We start from the raw sequence: 15,194 nt of genomic DNA on the forward strand, positions 1-15,194 counted from the left end.
CAGGCCCTAGTTAGAAACACATTGCTCACTTCAACATGTTCATAGTGAACGTACTGATTTCTCCCAACATCTGCCGCTGACAAGAAAGCAAAGCTAACATTTCAAAGGTCTCTTAAAAGCTGCCTTGAAGCCGACTTAAGAAGGGACTCATGATTTGTTCACAACATTCCAGATGGTTAATTTCCCTAACAACTTTGTGGTTAAGCAACTGATAGAAAATGCTTGAAAAGGGGCAGGTTCTTTCAGGGAAAAAAAACAAAAACAAAACAACACTCCAAGCATTCTCCAAAGTAACATAACACTTGATGAGTAGCCAAAGAAAAGGGTGATATGATAACATCTTTTCCATCAGGAAACACCTTCACTGCTGTTCTATACTCTAGTTTTAATGAATTAATGTTCACCTATGATAAAAGCTCTGCTATGGAAACTTGCAAATTAATCTCGAGGGCCTCTCACTTGCAGTTCTTCTACACCACATCCAGCACCGCTATTTCCACAAAGGGCTCACATTGGTCCTGAATCACATCAGCGTATATCAAGGTGAGATCACATCACAGGCGACACGCCATAATTTGCAAGCACAATTGGAGGGTCACTTGAGAGTTTCTTTTTCAGATTAGGTTTAATTATTAAGTCAGCACCTCTGACTTCTCTTTTCATGAAAACTTCCACTTGGAATGAAGACAGATCCAAGCACACCTCACCCAAAAGTCCACTCGGTTTAATTATAGAGAACCCAGTTGCAAATTAGTCAACTCTGCCACACATTGCTTGAAAACCCATATATTAAAGGTTAAGGGAAAAAAAGGACACAAAGAAATAAAAAGTAGGCTGTCTTTGAGAAGACAACATTTCATTATTCTTTCTTATTATGTGTATGAACAGGATAGCTCTCTATATTTTGGGCAACTGTATGCTTTCAACATAATGGGAGAAGGCCCGTTTCCGCCCTAGTATGCATTTGCCCCAGTGCACAAATCATAATAGCATGCTAAGGTGAGTTTGGTCTAGAAGAACCTAAGATCCCAGACTTCCATAGCTGGATTAAATGTGGTCAAGGGCCGCAGAGGGTACATTGCCTAAAACTTCTTCAACCCCTGAGTGTTGAGCCCAAGTAAATTTTTAGCCACCGCAACACCTAACAATTTGCTCTCTTTGTCCCTTTAGGTTAACTGTACATCCTATGTTGCAGAAGTCAGCAAAAATAAACCAAAAATACCAAAAAGTGTAAAAAAAAACAAACAAACATGCACAGCAAGAAAGGTCAATTTAAAGCATCTGTTGCAACTCTAAAGTTGTACCTTTTTAAAATGATAACCATTTCTACATTTACTTCTGTATTTTACTTTCCTCTTTTGAAACTTCTCACTCCCAAATCGTGCCAGGTGTATGCACCCTTCACAGCATTACTGCCCATGCTACACCACAATCACCGACTATACTGTATTCAGTAAGATGGTAAACATTTTTTTTAGACCGTTGATATTTTTTTTATTTTATTTCCACACAATATACATTTTCAGCAAACAAGTGTTTTTTTCAGTAGCCTTTTGGGAGCACACAGAAGGCTGTGCGCTTCAGCTTGTGCAAGCCAACTGACCTGAGCATCATTCCAAACACCTTTGAAATGAACATCAGTGTTTGTGAGACAAATCCTCTGGCAGGCCCAACATCAGGAAATAGGTACATTGACCAAAAAAAAACCCACAGACAGTATGAAAGGCTTCCCAGAAAAGCCTGAAATAAAAAAAACTTGGAACTGACTATGTGGAGTAAACAGTTATGACTGGGCTATGTTACTCGGACATACTGCAAAGCCGTTCGAACGTATTGGTAAAGTTGTTTAAATGTACTGCAAAGCTGTTTGAACATCTTTATAAAGTCGTTCGAACGTTATGATAAAGTAGCTTGAAGGTAGTGCAAAGTTGTTTTGACGTCTTGATAAAGTCATTCGAACGTATTGGTAAAGTTGTTCGAGCATATAAAAAGTTCTTAGAATGTACAGTATTGAAAATTTACGCTAAATGCTAACAAAAACATTTTAACTTGTAAATGTAAAATTGTACTAGTACTCCATGACTTCATCATTACGTTCGAACAACTTTATCAATATGTTCAAACAACTTTACAGTATGTTTGAATGACGACAACTATAGCCTGGCAAGCCACGCCCACTTTCTTGAACGAAAGAAAGTCGGTCGAGTCACTCGGCCATTGAAACCGATTTTAGCCAGGCTCAAAACGAACCGTGCAATTAAATCTGCTTTATTTACTGTGACGTGTTCTTCGTCAGCAATGTCACTTTTCCGTGTTGGAAATCTATCATGAATTTTTTACCGCAACATTGACATAAGTCATTCACTGTCTCTCATCGAGTAGCCATGTTGAACTTACTCATGCATCCACCCACTGCTACTGTTTACTCACAGACTTACATATGAATATTAAGTATTGCTAAGTATTACATTCGAACAACGTTACCAGATGTTTGAATGACCATATCAATGCGTTCTACGACTTTGCAGTATGTTGGAACGACTTTATCACAATGATTAATGACTTAATCAATAAGTTCAAAAAACTTACTCAGCAGTACTTTCGAACGACATAGCCCAGTCTAAAGTATTTACTCCACTCTTTCGAACTGAGATGTCATACTTTATTCGATTATCAATTACTATAGGTGCTAGGGATGTAACGATATCTAAACGTCACGATACGATGTTATCACGATATGAAGCTCACGATACGCTAATTATCACGATATTGTGGGGAGTTTGGTGATATTTAAAAAAGGTTAAAATATTGTAAAAAAAAATGGGCTCATACTAAAAAAAAAGCACAAAATTGTGATTTTTTACATAGCAGCAATATTGTTATTTTTATGATATTATTATTATGTTGTTCATGTATGCACACATTAAGTTCCTCCACATATTGACTTGCTTCACATCCCCTTCATCTGACAATTAGTGTAGATTTTAAACATAGAAGGGCCAAAACATCCCTAATGAAAATTAAATTGTACTAAAAAAACTAGCCACCAGAGGGTGGTAGAACTGCACAAATGCAAATCTACCTGAGTTTTATAAGAGATGTGTTGCATTTAAATATTGTGAACATGACGACGACGATATTGTGGCAATTTTAATATCACTATATCACGATATTGCGCTTATCGTCACGTCAGGTGCGTCACGATACCTTTGCCCATCCGTCCAGCTAATGCAAAATACAAATCCAGCCCACACCATATTTATGTTGTTTGTTTACGTGACAGAAAAGTGAACTCCGAAGTCAGAAGTGTGTGCACTGATTGCAGCTGACTGAGTGAGATACTACAAAAGCGCACACGCATACACACACTGGTCTTGACACTGTAGAGTTGATGCTTGGAGTGATTAAAGTGGGCTCGCTTCGGAGTGTGTCACCTGGGTGCTGCTGTATCTTAAATCAGGACAGTGGGGCTCAGATTGGGTATTGACTGGCCCGCAGAAGTCTCCATCCATCACGCTGAGAAATGACGGCAGGGACGTCGGCCTGAGGTGGCCGCCGTATATATGTATATGCACTGCCATATATATCCTCCCCGGCTGTCGGAGGTGACTTAAGGTTAGATTATGACATGAAGCGCTATGTAAATTGCAGGATAAGCAGGTAGAGGGGGAGGTGGAAGCTCTGTCATGACAAGTTGCTCGTCTTGCCACGGAACTAAAGATAAACACACGCTTGAGAAGACAACGCCGGGCGATAAACACAGGCTGACAGCTACATATGCTGGAGTGTGCAACGCTTACGGTATTCGAAAAGAAAAGACTCCCATTTGTGTCTCGCTTCTGTTTTCTCTCTTTTAGCGACACGCTTTGTCTTAAGGGCCTGAGCAGCATCTTTTGACTGTGTGCCTAATGATAATAAATGAGCCATCATGGGTGGGAAGGGAGGCACTAAGTCATCCCCTTCATCGACAGGAGGAAGACAGGGAGCCCCAAGGTCACCCCACTGTCAGCATCACTCTCCCTAACGACCCCTCTCGCTCCCTCGCATGCATACGTGCGCACATACGTATACACACAAAGGCGACACAAAAGACCCGCAGCGGCCACCCTGGGGAGAAACGCCCCAGCGCACCACGCTGGATTTGCCTTTAAGTGTGAAAATGTGACACCTCCTCTTGTCTCTTGAAACCGAGGGGTGAAGCCTTCATTTCGTCGCATTTTGGCATCGCAAGCGTCTCGATGAAACTAAGTGCTGTCTAGTTGTTTCCCCTTGCCGGAGGCTGCATGCTTCTGTGAGTTTTGCGCACTTCCCTTCCTCAAGACTCAGAGTTTTTAGAGGTCTGAAGAGTTGCAACTACCCACCGTTTCGCAAGGCAGAAATAAAGAAATAACTTTTCAAAATAAGGGAAAAGATGAGACAAGAGTCAACAAACTGAATGTGTGCTGCGCACAAGCCCAAAGGGGCTCTCCGCGCTCAGATTTAGAAACCACGTTCCACTTTCTCTGTCATTTTTAAGTTCCATAAAGAGGGGATAACTCACTTTGAACAATCAAGTGGCAATGACGGGCTTCTTTAACCGCAAATGTGATCACAATTCAGTGTGTCATTAGTTGGAAAAGTTCAAGTTAAATGATGTCATTTGTCTTTCAGCACTTTCGTGACATGGAAATGATTCAATAGAGGCGTCCCCAATCCTAGTCCTCGAGGGCCGGAGTCCTGCAGATTTTGGATGTTTCCGTACTCCAACACACCTGATTCCTATGATCAGCTCATCAGCAAGCTCTACAGAAGCCTGACAATTATCCTGATCTTTCTAATCAGGTGCATTGTAGGATGAAAACATGTAAAACCCAGGACCAGGATTGGGGAAGCTTGATTTAATACATTGGCAACTTTATATCTTACGAAAGGACAAACGGACATTTTATTCTTTCATTCTACTCTATACACTCTGTAACACTATCCAGGCAGTTGTACAATGTAAATTAAAAAATGGTAGAAAAACAGCCTTGAACATGAGCTGTATTTAGCCTTTAATACGGGTGTGTCAGACATATGGCCCGCGGGCCAAATCAGGCCCGCAAAGGTGTTTGATCTGGCCCGCGAGATGATTTTGTAAAGTTAAAAAAAAAAAAAATTGCAATGTCGGACTAATTAATCAGTAATCAAAATAAATAAAATTTGTAATTTCACAAGTAGTCCATTAGATGAGCAATGCAACTTGTACGGTCAAATTGTCCTGGATGTCATTATTTTCATTTGTTTTATTATTATTATTATTATTATTATTATTATTATTATTATTATTTTAAATCATAGACCGACATAAACGTGTTAAATACGACACAAATTCAATTACTGGTAACACAATTAGATATGACATTAATAACTGCGCCACGCAATGCATTCTGGGAACAATATATATGCAATTAACCGGTCAATTTAACACATCCAGAACGTATCCGGGCAAAGTGTTGCCGCGTTCCATTTGCATTTGTGTTATTTTTCGGAACATGATTACAGTTGAGCTACGTAATTTAGGGCTGGTCCACAAATCTGCGTATAAATGTTGTTTTGAAGTTATATACCGTTATTGTACCGATGAGGCCCACTTAGTAATATATTTTCCTCCATGCGGCCCCTGAGCGAACATGAGTTTGACACCCCTGCTTAAAATCATCAGATTCTCTCTAATGCCCCCCTCCCTGTACGTTCATCACAGCTTCTGTCACTTGCCATTAAAAAAAATAAAATTAAATAAATAAATAAATAAATAGGTATGCTTTTATGTATCACTATGAACAGTGTTAATCTTGACTTTACTCTAGTTGTCGTTAAAAGGCTACTTAAAACATTGTCCAACCAGTTAATAAAAGTTTTGTGTTGGCAGCTGCTTGACCCTGCAGTGAACGAATTAAGTATCCATTATATTTCCAGTCAAATGTATATGTGCCCCAAAAGATCATGTTGAATGTTTCCACTGTGTCTTTAAGTCTAATATAGCTGCTACACACACTATCAAAATCACAGGGAAGGAAGGAAAACCATAATAAGATTCTTTCTGCCAATCAGTGCCCTCCAAATGTTGCTAATACCGCACTAAAAATATACTTTTGTGAGACAGAAGTCATGTTGGAGGTGCAAACTGGAAGGTGGCGCCTTCACTTCCAACTGAGGGAATTCTTTTCACCCTCATAAGCACACGCGTATTGTACACCAAAACACTCGCGTACACAGGTTGAGACTGGAGCGGTAGAAAGCTAATTTGCACCACATTGAAATGCATCTCAATTAAAAGAGAAACACGTCGAGGTGCCAGGGGAGGTGAGAAGAGAGAGATGTGAGAGAACGGGCGGGAGGAACAGGGTGTGAAACAGATAGTGTGCCAGCGTATGAGAGCAATAGGAGAAGGGGGTTAGAGCTTAACTGTATTTGGCAAGAAGACGGAGGGAAGAGAGGGAAAAGACGGGGCGCGTGTATGTGTGTGTTTGTTTTAAGTCTCCTCTCTTGGAAAAACATCTCATTTTGGGAGGAATCAGATTGGAAAAAGAGGTTAGGAGGTTGACTAGTGAGCAAAAATTTTCACTAACATCAACCTCGTTATTGGGGTTGGTAAGTGTCTGCCCACTATGGCTGTCTGAATAGTGCATGAGTGTGTGTTTGGGGGGATACGTTAGTGTAGCTACTCAAAAAAAAATAAAAAAATAAATAAATCTATAATTATTCATGAAATGATGAGTAAGAAAGTTATTTTATTTATTTTTTTGCATCAGACACTTAGTATGACGGGTCCACTGACCTAAATAAAGCACTGGATGGCTGATAGGCCAAGAATCTTGAAGTCGCTTGGCCGCCATCTTGCACCTCCCAGGAAGCCTTTCTCGGACTACGCTCGGGCTGAAAATTGCCGCCAACCTCACGATACGATACGTATCACGATACAGGGGCCACGATACAATACGTATCGCGATACACGGGCCACGATACGATACGTATCGCGATACACATGTATCCTAATTAGGGCTGGGTATTGCCGCCAGCCTCACGATACGATACGTATCACGATACAGGGGCCACGATACAATACGTATCGCGATACACGGGTCACGATACGATACGTATCGCGATACACATGTATCCTAATTAGGGCTGGGTATTGCCGCCAGCCTCACGATACGATACGTATCACGATACAGGGGCCACGATACAATACGTATCGCGATACACGGGCCACGATACGATACGTATCGCGGTACACATGTATCCTAATTAGGGCTGGGTATTGCCGCCAGCCTCACGATACGATACGTATCACGATACACATGTATCCCAATACTTGATCTTCAAGGCGATACGTATCCCGATATATTACATTAATTTACTTGCATAACAGTCATATGTATACCTAAAGGATATGTTTGTTATGCTGACTGACAAAAATATTTTTGTGAGCAGCTCTTGTGGTTTACCAGCAAGCGGCATGCCTGGTTTAAATGTGCACGCACTGCAGAGCAAGGAGCAGCTTTCACAGACACACCGGGAAAATTTATTAATATGCATGAGCCAATATGAGCAAAAAATATCAAAGTATTAAAATTACAGCTCTAAAATGTGCTTATTTGAAATATTTGGGGAAATAAAAACATTTTTTTTGTGTAACACATTCTATTTAATTTTTAAACTAAATATACAAAAATTGTTACATTAAAGACACGTGCCATGTTAAGTTTAGAAGTAAATAAATGTTGATATTCTTCCTCTGTTTTCATTTTTCTTAGCAAGACACAGTGTCCAATCACTGCTGAGCTATTTTTGCATTAATTGAAGTCAATTAACTTCAAAGACGCTGCTGGTTTTTATTTTTTAGGTACAATGTAAGCTGCAAAGGCAAACGTTAACTGCCTATTTCAAGATAATGAGCAATATCGATTCTGACACCAATACGTGTATTGTAATGAGGCCCGCAACGATATATTGCTGTATCGATTTTTTGAGCACACCCCTAGACTACGCGTTACATACGTAAATGACGACTTGTGAAGAAGTACCCTGCACAAATCGCCAGTACCAAGGCTGTGGACAAACATTTCACCGGTAAGTATGATTGAAATGGAAAGTGTAGATTAATATTGTAATATATACATATATTATATGGCTTTTTTTGCCATTATTTGTGCCCACATATTGCATTTTATGTTGGACGAAGGATTGCTAGTTAGAATTAAGTGAGAATAATAAATAATGTTTGTATAGATAAATGAAGTCAAGAGGTGAAATAAACAGTTTTTTTTTCCAAAATTGTTGATTGTCGGAAACTCCTAATTACAACCGAGTTGTGCTTTGTTGTTGTAGCGAAAAACTACACAGAGCAGCTTCTATACTCTTTGCTCGCAAAACCGAACAATTATGGCAAATAATAAGATGTAAATGACAGGACATTGAATTGTGTATGTTACGTAATTGTGTAGATTCTAAAATAACCTGCTCGTGGACGATTACGCGCTTATAAGTTAATATTTCTTGCCATTCACTTCAACGCTCTTCGCAATGGTGAAACTTTGAAAAGTTCTCTCAACTCGGAAACTCGGGTATCAAAATAAAAGTTCCCAGTTGTCCAGTAGAAAATACGACATGAGGGGGCGTTCACGGGCAGTTTTCTACTCGACTGGTGGTATTTACCATAATCCATCCATCCATTTTATGAATTCTGAAATTATCTGTCGTATTGGCATCTATATTGGACTATGTTTTTGATCATGGAAAGTACTAGTAGATTGTGGACCTCTATCCTTAAATAAAAAAAAAAAAAAAAAGTGCAAATATATAAATTTAAACTAAAAAAATATATTTTGTATATTTTTTTGTTAATGTTTTATTTATTTATCTTTTTACGATTATGCCGATTTTATAATTACGGAGTGTAATAATTGAATTTTGATTAATTAAACTGCCCTACATATTAACCGCAATTGTCTAATCTGATCATGTAGTGCCTATAGAATATACAGTAGTCTGCTCGCGAGGTCGGAGGCACAAGATGGCCGCCCTGTGACCTCAACGGCCTGCATAGGCGTGATTGGGCTATCAGCTACCCAGTCAAATTGACCCAGGAAATGAATTGCTGTTTCTGACAAACGAATATAAGAGGAGAGTTAGAAGAGGTTCGAGCCGTGGTGGTTACCTCACTGACTGACTATAAAATATTATGACACTCGTAATAATAATCAATGTATCTTTCCATAAATTTGAATGAAGGTCAAAGAGTTGGAAAAGAATCTTTAATTTCCCCGAAATCTTAAATTATTCATCTTCCTGACAAGTTTTGTGTAATTCTGTTTTCAACTACTGAACAGTTTTGAGAAGGCGCTTTTCTGTTCCCAATGAGCCTGGATGAGTTTGGTATGGCAGAATGCGAGCGTCCTGACCTCCAACCAATCAAACATATTTGCGGCTAAAGTCTCCAGTTTTGCTGATAACAGGAGCATGGATGGGGCTGCAATGTGTGATGTCATAAGTATGCATCTCAAGAACAAACAACAACTGGAGGAAAGAGGGAGCACGCACGCTCACGCGCACACACGTACGTGCGGAAGAGCACACAAACACACACACACACAATCTGTCACATGGAGAAAAAAAAAACTGATTTAGCTTTGTATGCCAAGCATTCTGCATGGACTGTCATGTTCTTCAGGCTGTGATGACTCTGCCAGCCTGCCATCTTCCCAGCAACACCAAACACAAGCGGCCCATTCTTTCTTTCTTTCTTTCATTCTTTCTTTCATGCTGTCAGTGTCACAATTTGGCACTTAGCGCTTTAACCCCGTGTTTGCCTCTTCGGTGTTGAAATAACGTCACTTGGATCTTATTTAGCGGGTTTCAGCAGTTCTCACCATTACGTAATGAACGCACCTCTCTCTCTCTCTCTCTCTCTCTCTCTCTCTCTCTCTCTCTCTCTCTCTCTCTCTCTCTCTCCTGCCATTGCGATATTGACGCTAATCACATCAACAGCACATTGGTGACACGACGTCAGCGCATCATCCTAAAATACATCTCATTTTCACCTGACAGACCACAAAAAAAAGGGTTGATGAAGGCCGACTCGCACTGACATAAAAATGAAAAACATCAGCCATAAACAAAGAGTGATTGTTATGCTAGCTTTACCCCACATGGATGGAAATGGAGTGGTAGGCAAAGCGCTGAAGGCCTTCGTCATTATTGAACAAGGTCACTGTGACTACTGAACCACACAAACACACCTGGGCCACTATATCAACAGATGAAAACAGAATAAATACAATCCATTCTGTTTTGTTCTTTGACCTCACTTTTTTTTGTTTTTAAAGTGTAGAGCTTGAAACATTTTCCCCCATTGGAAATACTGGAAATGGAAATGAACTTGACCCTGTTCCAGTGTCAAACTGTCCCCATTATGAAACCTTTACCTGTACATTCAATGTTTGAAGCAACATGTTAATGTTCATAACCGCCATCGAAGTGTAAAATTACAACAACCAATGCAAGTATTAAGATGAGAAAACAATACGGAAATCAGTCTCAATTGAATTTACTGCTGAGTCGCAATGCTGACGCATCTCACATCATTCCACAACCATTTTTAACCACTGTAAAATGCAGAAAGTAAAAACTAGGGATGTTTACAGAGGTCTTCCATGATGTTCTGATGATATTCTTATGTTTTTGGAATGTGGGAGGAGACCGGAGTACCCGGAGAAGACCCAAGCAGGCACAGGGAGAACCTGCAAACTCCACCCAGGAAGGGCGGAGCCTGGACTCGAACCAGAGTCCTCAGTATTGGGAGGCGGATGTGCGAACTAGTCACCCACCGTGCCCACATTAGAAGTAAATTTTTCTGGAAATTTTGGTCAACTTCCAAATTTGTAGCACCTCAGGGGTTTCCATTATAACGATAAGGAGTGGGACTTATTACTCTCTTGGACAACTTTTTCCAAGGTTTTTGAGTATATTTGCTGGAATTTTTGTCCATTGTTTATCCTCCTGCACAGCAAACTCAACAGTGTTAAAATTAACACTTCAAAAGTGTCTAAATTGGTCCACGCTAAATGCAGTTAAAACAACTGTGCTGAAAATGGGATTTTTTATTTATTTATTTATTTATTTTTTTTAGATGAAGTTAAACCAATTGTGATGGTAGTGGTAATGTAACACTAGTCAACACTTCTCAGTGTTGATTTTACACTAGACGGGTTTCCAGTGCTACACCATCCAGTGTATTGCGTAACACTCACAATGAGTTGCTTTCATTAACACTGTAAATGTTAATATTAACATAATGAACATGTTTAACACAAGAAGATGAAAATACCAAACTTTAAAACTTCAGTTTTTGCAGTGCAGTCTCTTCCGTGAGTGAAAATGAGTTCAAGTGCCCAAACTTTTTTTGTTTGAATGTCAGTGTTTCCCAGTGAAAAGTGAGGAGGAGGAAAATGGAGCTGACTTGTCTCTCTCAAAATTGGAGAAGAGCAGGTGCGAAGGCGGAGCTTAATTGCATCTTGGTAGAGTTAATCTAACACAATGTGAACAGCTCGGTAAAATAGCACCTACTCTGGACACCATTTAACTATGAAAATGTTAAAATTACACTCCAGATGTTAAATTTTTGGGTAGAATAAAAAATAAATAAATAAATAGTGTAATCCATCACAAATCCATCACAAAAGTGTTTAATGGGGCTGTTCTGTCCCTCACTCATTCAAGGATGTCTTTCTGGGCCACGTTTGTGCACTTCAGTTCCCACAAAGTTGGAAAATATTCCAAAATGTCTTCATACGCTGAACAATTTACGGTGAAGGAAACCAATGGAAATTTGATTAATGAAGTGATTGATCGTGTCCCCATACTTGAGTCCAAATAGTGGAGTACGTATTCTTGCCTATGCCAGGCTAAAATAAGCCAGCTGCATAAACCTCAAGCTGGTGACAAGCATGTCACAGCCCAAGGAGCCCGTCAAGTGAAGGCCTTGACAGCTAAATAATAATATAAAAGAAAAACTGCTTACATGGGTATTCCACTTCCTGCCATACTTTTGAGTTTGCATAATCTCACTCTCTTCTCTTTCCACTCACTTTCCCTTGCATTGAATATGTGAGCAAAAGCACACAAGCATGCATGCATGCATGCACGCACGCACATTTCCTTGGTAACCGGTTCACAGTGATCACATACACTGTACATGCACCAAGAAACACATCATCAGATTACTCTGACCATCTCTTTCCTGTGTGTCTTTGACCTCTCCATCTCTGCTTGATGACTTTCTTGGTGAACGTTTAAGCGGCCCCTTGGCCTGACAAGAACCATGAGTCGCCAATAAAGTTGAGGAAGGCCCCTCTTATTAGTGCAAACGGTGGCACATCACCATCTTATCGACTGTGGACAGCAAGTGTGGCTATGTGGGAGGTGCGATGTCGGCGGATGGTGCGTGGGAGAGGAATGTTTTAGCTTGGAGAAAGTGTGAGATCGCCATAATAGACAAGCTTAATTGATAAACAGAAGACAAGTGCCCCCAAAAATCCTACTATGCTACACTACACATGCAAACATGGAGTTAATAGCATATTACAACTAGACTAAGTGCAATTCTGGAGAAATTGTGTGGGAATGCTGAGAGATGAATGCTAATAAAAGCTGAATGTATGTTGATACATAGAAGACAAGTGCCCCCAAAATCCTACTATGCTACACTACTCATGCAAACATGGAGTTAACAGCATATTAGAACGACTAAGTGCAAATTCCGGAGAAATTGCGTGGGAATGCTGAAAGCTCAATGCTAATAAAAGCTGAATGTATGTGGAATGCTCGTGAAATCTTATAAAGTAAATTAAAAGATAAATTAGTAATTATTAATTGGAGTTGTATGATAAATGAAAACAAAAGTTGAACTGCAACCAGTCTAAAGTGGTTTAATGGTCAAAGCTCCGCTGCACCACCCACTGATCCACAGCAGACTTGCTGTTGTCATTGAAGTGTGAAATGTGTACAGAAGGATGTCTTGCTGAATGCCAGTGAATGTGTCACTGGAAATGAATGGAGATTTCACATACGCAGACAGAGTACGGGAATTTCAGAATCAAATCCAGTTTGAAAACTAGTGGCGAAAGGCTTACAGGAGCTTCCACTGTGAACAGCTGAGGTTTTTATTAATTCAAAAAAGTGCATCAATAAAAAGTCTATTGTAAAGATATTTGGGGCAAAATGTTACATAGAGCAGTTTTAAATATTTGCTGTTCAGCATTCCCACAATCAGGTTAAATAAGAGGGTTGTACAAACTTTTTCCACTGACTGTTTATAGACAAATCTAAGAATGTCAACAGCGTATTATAATATATATATATTAGGGGTGTTTAAAAAAATCGATTCGGCGATATATCGCGATACTACATCGCGCGATTCTCGAATCGATTCAATAATCGGCATAATCGATTTTTTTTTTTTTTTTTTTTTTTTTTTTTTAGGATTCACACCTTGAGCATGGAAGAATGTTATATGAACGGAACATTAATCCTTAATATTTTATTTTAATGCTGTTCAGACATGAAACAGATTACAACATCTATAAGACTGAAATTTCAGATAAATAAATAATACATTTTCATATAAATCTTACACTCTACAAGCTTACTGATTAGTATTTTCTAAATTTGAATGAAAAAAAATCGCAACAATCGACTTATAAATTCGTATCGGGATTAATCGGTATCGAATCGAATCGTGACCTGTGAATCGTGATACGAATCGAATCGTCAGGTACTAGGCAATTCACACCCCTAATATATATATATATATATATATATATATATATATATATATTGTCCTGTGTCTTGATCAGTATCAGTCATGTGTAATATTCTGGCCGCTCATGCTCAGTAATTAGTTTGCTATTTGCTTAATTTTATAGTCCTAATGTGATTAAAACAAGTTGTGGTGGCATGGCAAATGTCCCACAGGCTGGACTTTGTACATCAATGCTGCAGAACAATACGAGACAATATTATCATTTCAGAGCCAATTAACAATGGGCCTAATAAAAAGGCAACTTCCCTGAGGCATCCCAAAAATGTTGCTTTCATCTCCCGCACGCTTGAGATTTTGAACACTAACCAGACAACATTTCAATTCTTGTGCATCAGAAACCTTACCTTTAAAAAAACAATACACATTTGTTTTTGTTTTTCAGCACAATTGGTCGTCAATCACCAGCTTTGTGTTATGACTTGACGGATGCGTTCACGGTCCAATTTACGCGCGAAACAAGCACAAACACGACATGTTGCGAACTACTTTTGCAAAGAAGCAAGCCGTCCAAAAACCAATAATTAAAGGGAAAAAAGAAAGTGTGCTCACCGGAAAGTGTCAATGTGTGCACGGTGCGCGGAGAATTCCGAGGAGTTTTCAACCGTCTTTCCTCGCCCCTCAAGTTGAAGACGAGCAGCGCTCCCACAGTCCCGAAGCAACTGCAAAAGAGACGAGGAGGGGAGAAGGAAGGAAGGAAAGGAAATAGGTGAGAGGAAGACATAACGCATCCTTGGCGGTAAACACACAAGTACAAAAACAATTGGGTGGGAAAAAAAAAGAAAGGCAGAAAATTGCATCCATAATTACACACGTTTAGCGTGCTAATTGATATCCGCGGGGGTGAGATGGACCAGATAGCGGCAAGTGGACCGGGCCAGGCGGCAGCTGTCAGACTTGACTTCACACTGGAGCTGACGATGTGTACCGAGATAAGCACACCGTAAGGGAGAGCGAGCGGGAGGGAGAGAGAGAGAGAAAGTGGAGGGGGTGGGGTGGGGGGCGCAGCGAATATAAATCACGTAAAAGTTGCTCAAGCTGATAAAATGTTTTCATCACAAACTAAAATAAACTATGCGGATATGTTGTGGAAGTGCACTGCGAGCTGAATACATAAAGTAAAGTATTCACAGTATTCAGAAGCTATTTGAAATTAGACACAGTCCCTATGAGATAAGGGGTACAAGTGTCTATAAAAAACCTAAAACGAGAACAAATATTAAGCTAAGGTGTGTTTCTGTAAGAGGTGTAAATTTGTGGAACAATTTTGGTAATGAGCTGAAAAGATGCAAGTCACTTGCTGAGATTAAAAAAATGTTTAAAAGAAAAGTTCAAGAGCATTAAGTCTGACATA

At 39.6% G+C, this 15,194-nt stretch overlaps 1 protein-coding gene across 29 annotated transcripts in view; it reads right to left on the bottom strand.

Moving 5' to 3' along the window:
- The window catches only part of LOC144021419 (receptor-type tyrosine-protein phosphatase delta-like), a 202,966-nt gene extending 188,181 nt beyond the window's left edge, over positions 1–14,785 (bottom strand). For all 29 annotated transcript variants that reach the window (XM_077525704.1, XM_077525698.1, XM_077525689.1 and 26 more), the window contains exons 1-2: positions 14,655–14,785; positions 14,393–14,502 (exon numbers count right to left, since the gene is read on the bottom strand). The gene's annotated coding sequence lies outside the window, so the exon portion shown is untranslated. The remainder of the gene's footprint in view (positions 1–14,392; positions 14,503–14,654) is intronic.
- Between the last annotated feature and the right edge of the window lie 409 nt (positions 14,786–15,194).

Source organism: Festucalex cinctus, chromosome 6 (genome assembly GCF_051991245.1).
Source record: "Festucalex cinctus isolate MCC-2025b chromosome 6, RoL_Fcin_1.0, whole genome shotgun sequence".
NCBI classification, from domain to species: domain Eukaryota; kingdom Metazoa; phylum Chordata; class Actinopteri; order Syngnathiformes; family Syngnathidae; genus Festucalex; species Festucalex cinctus.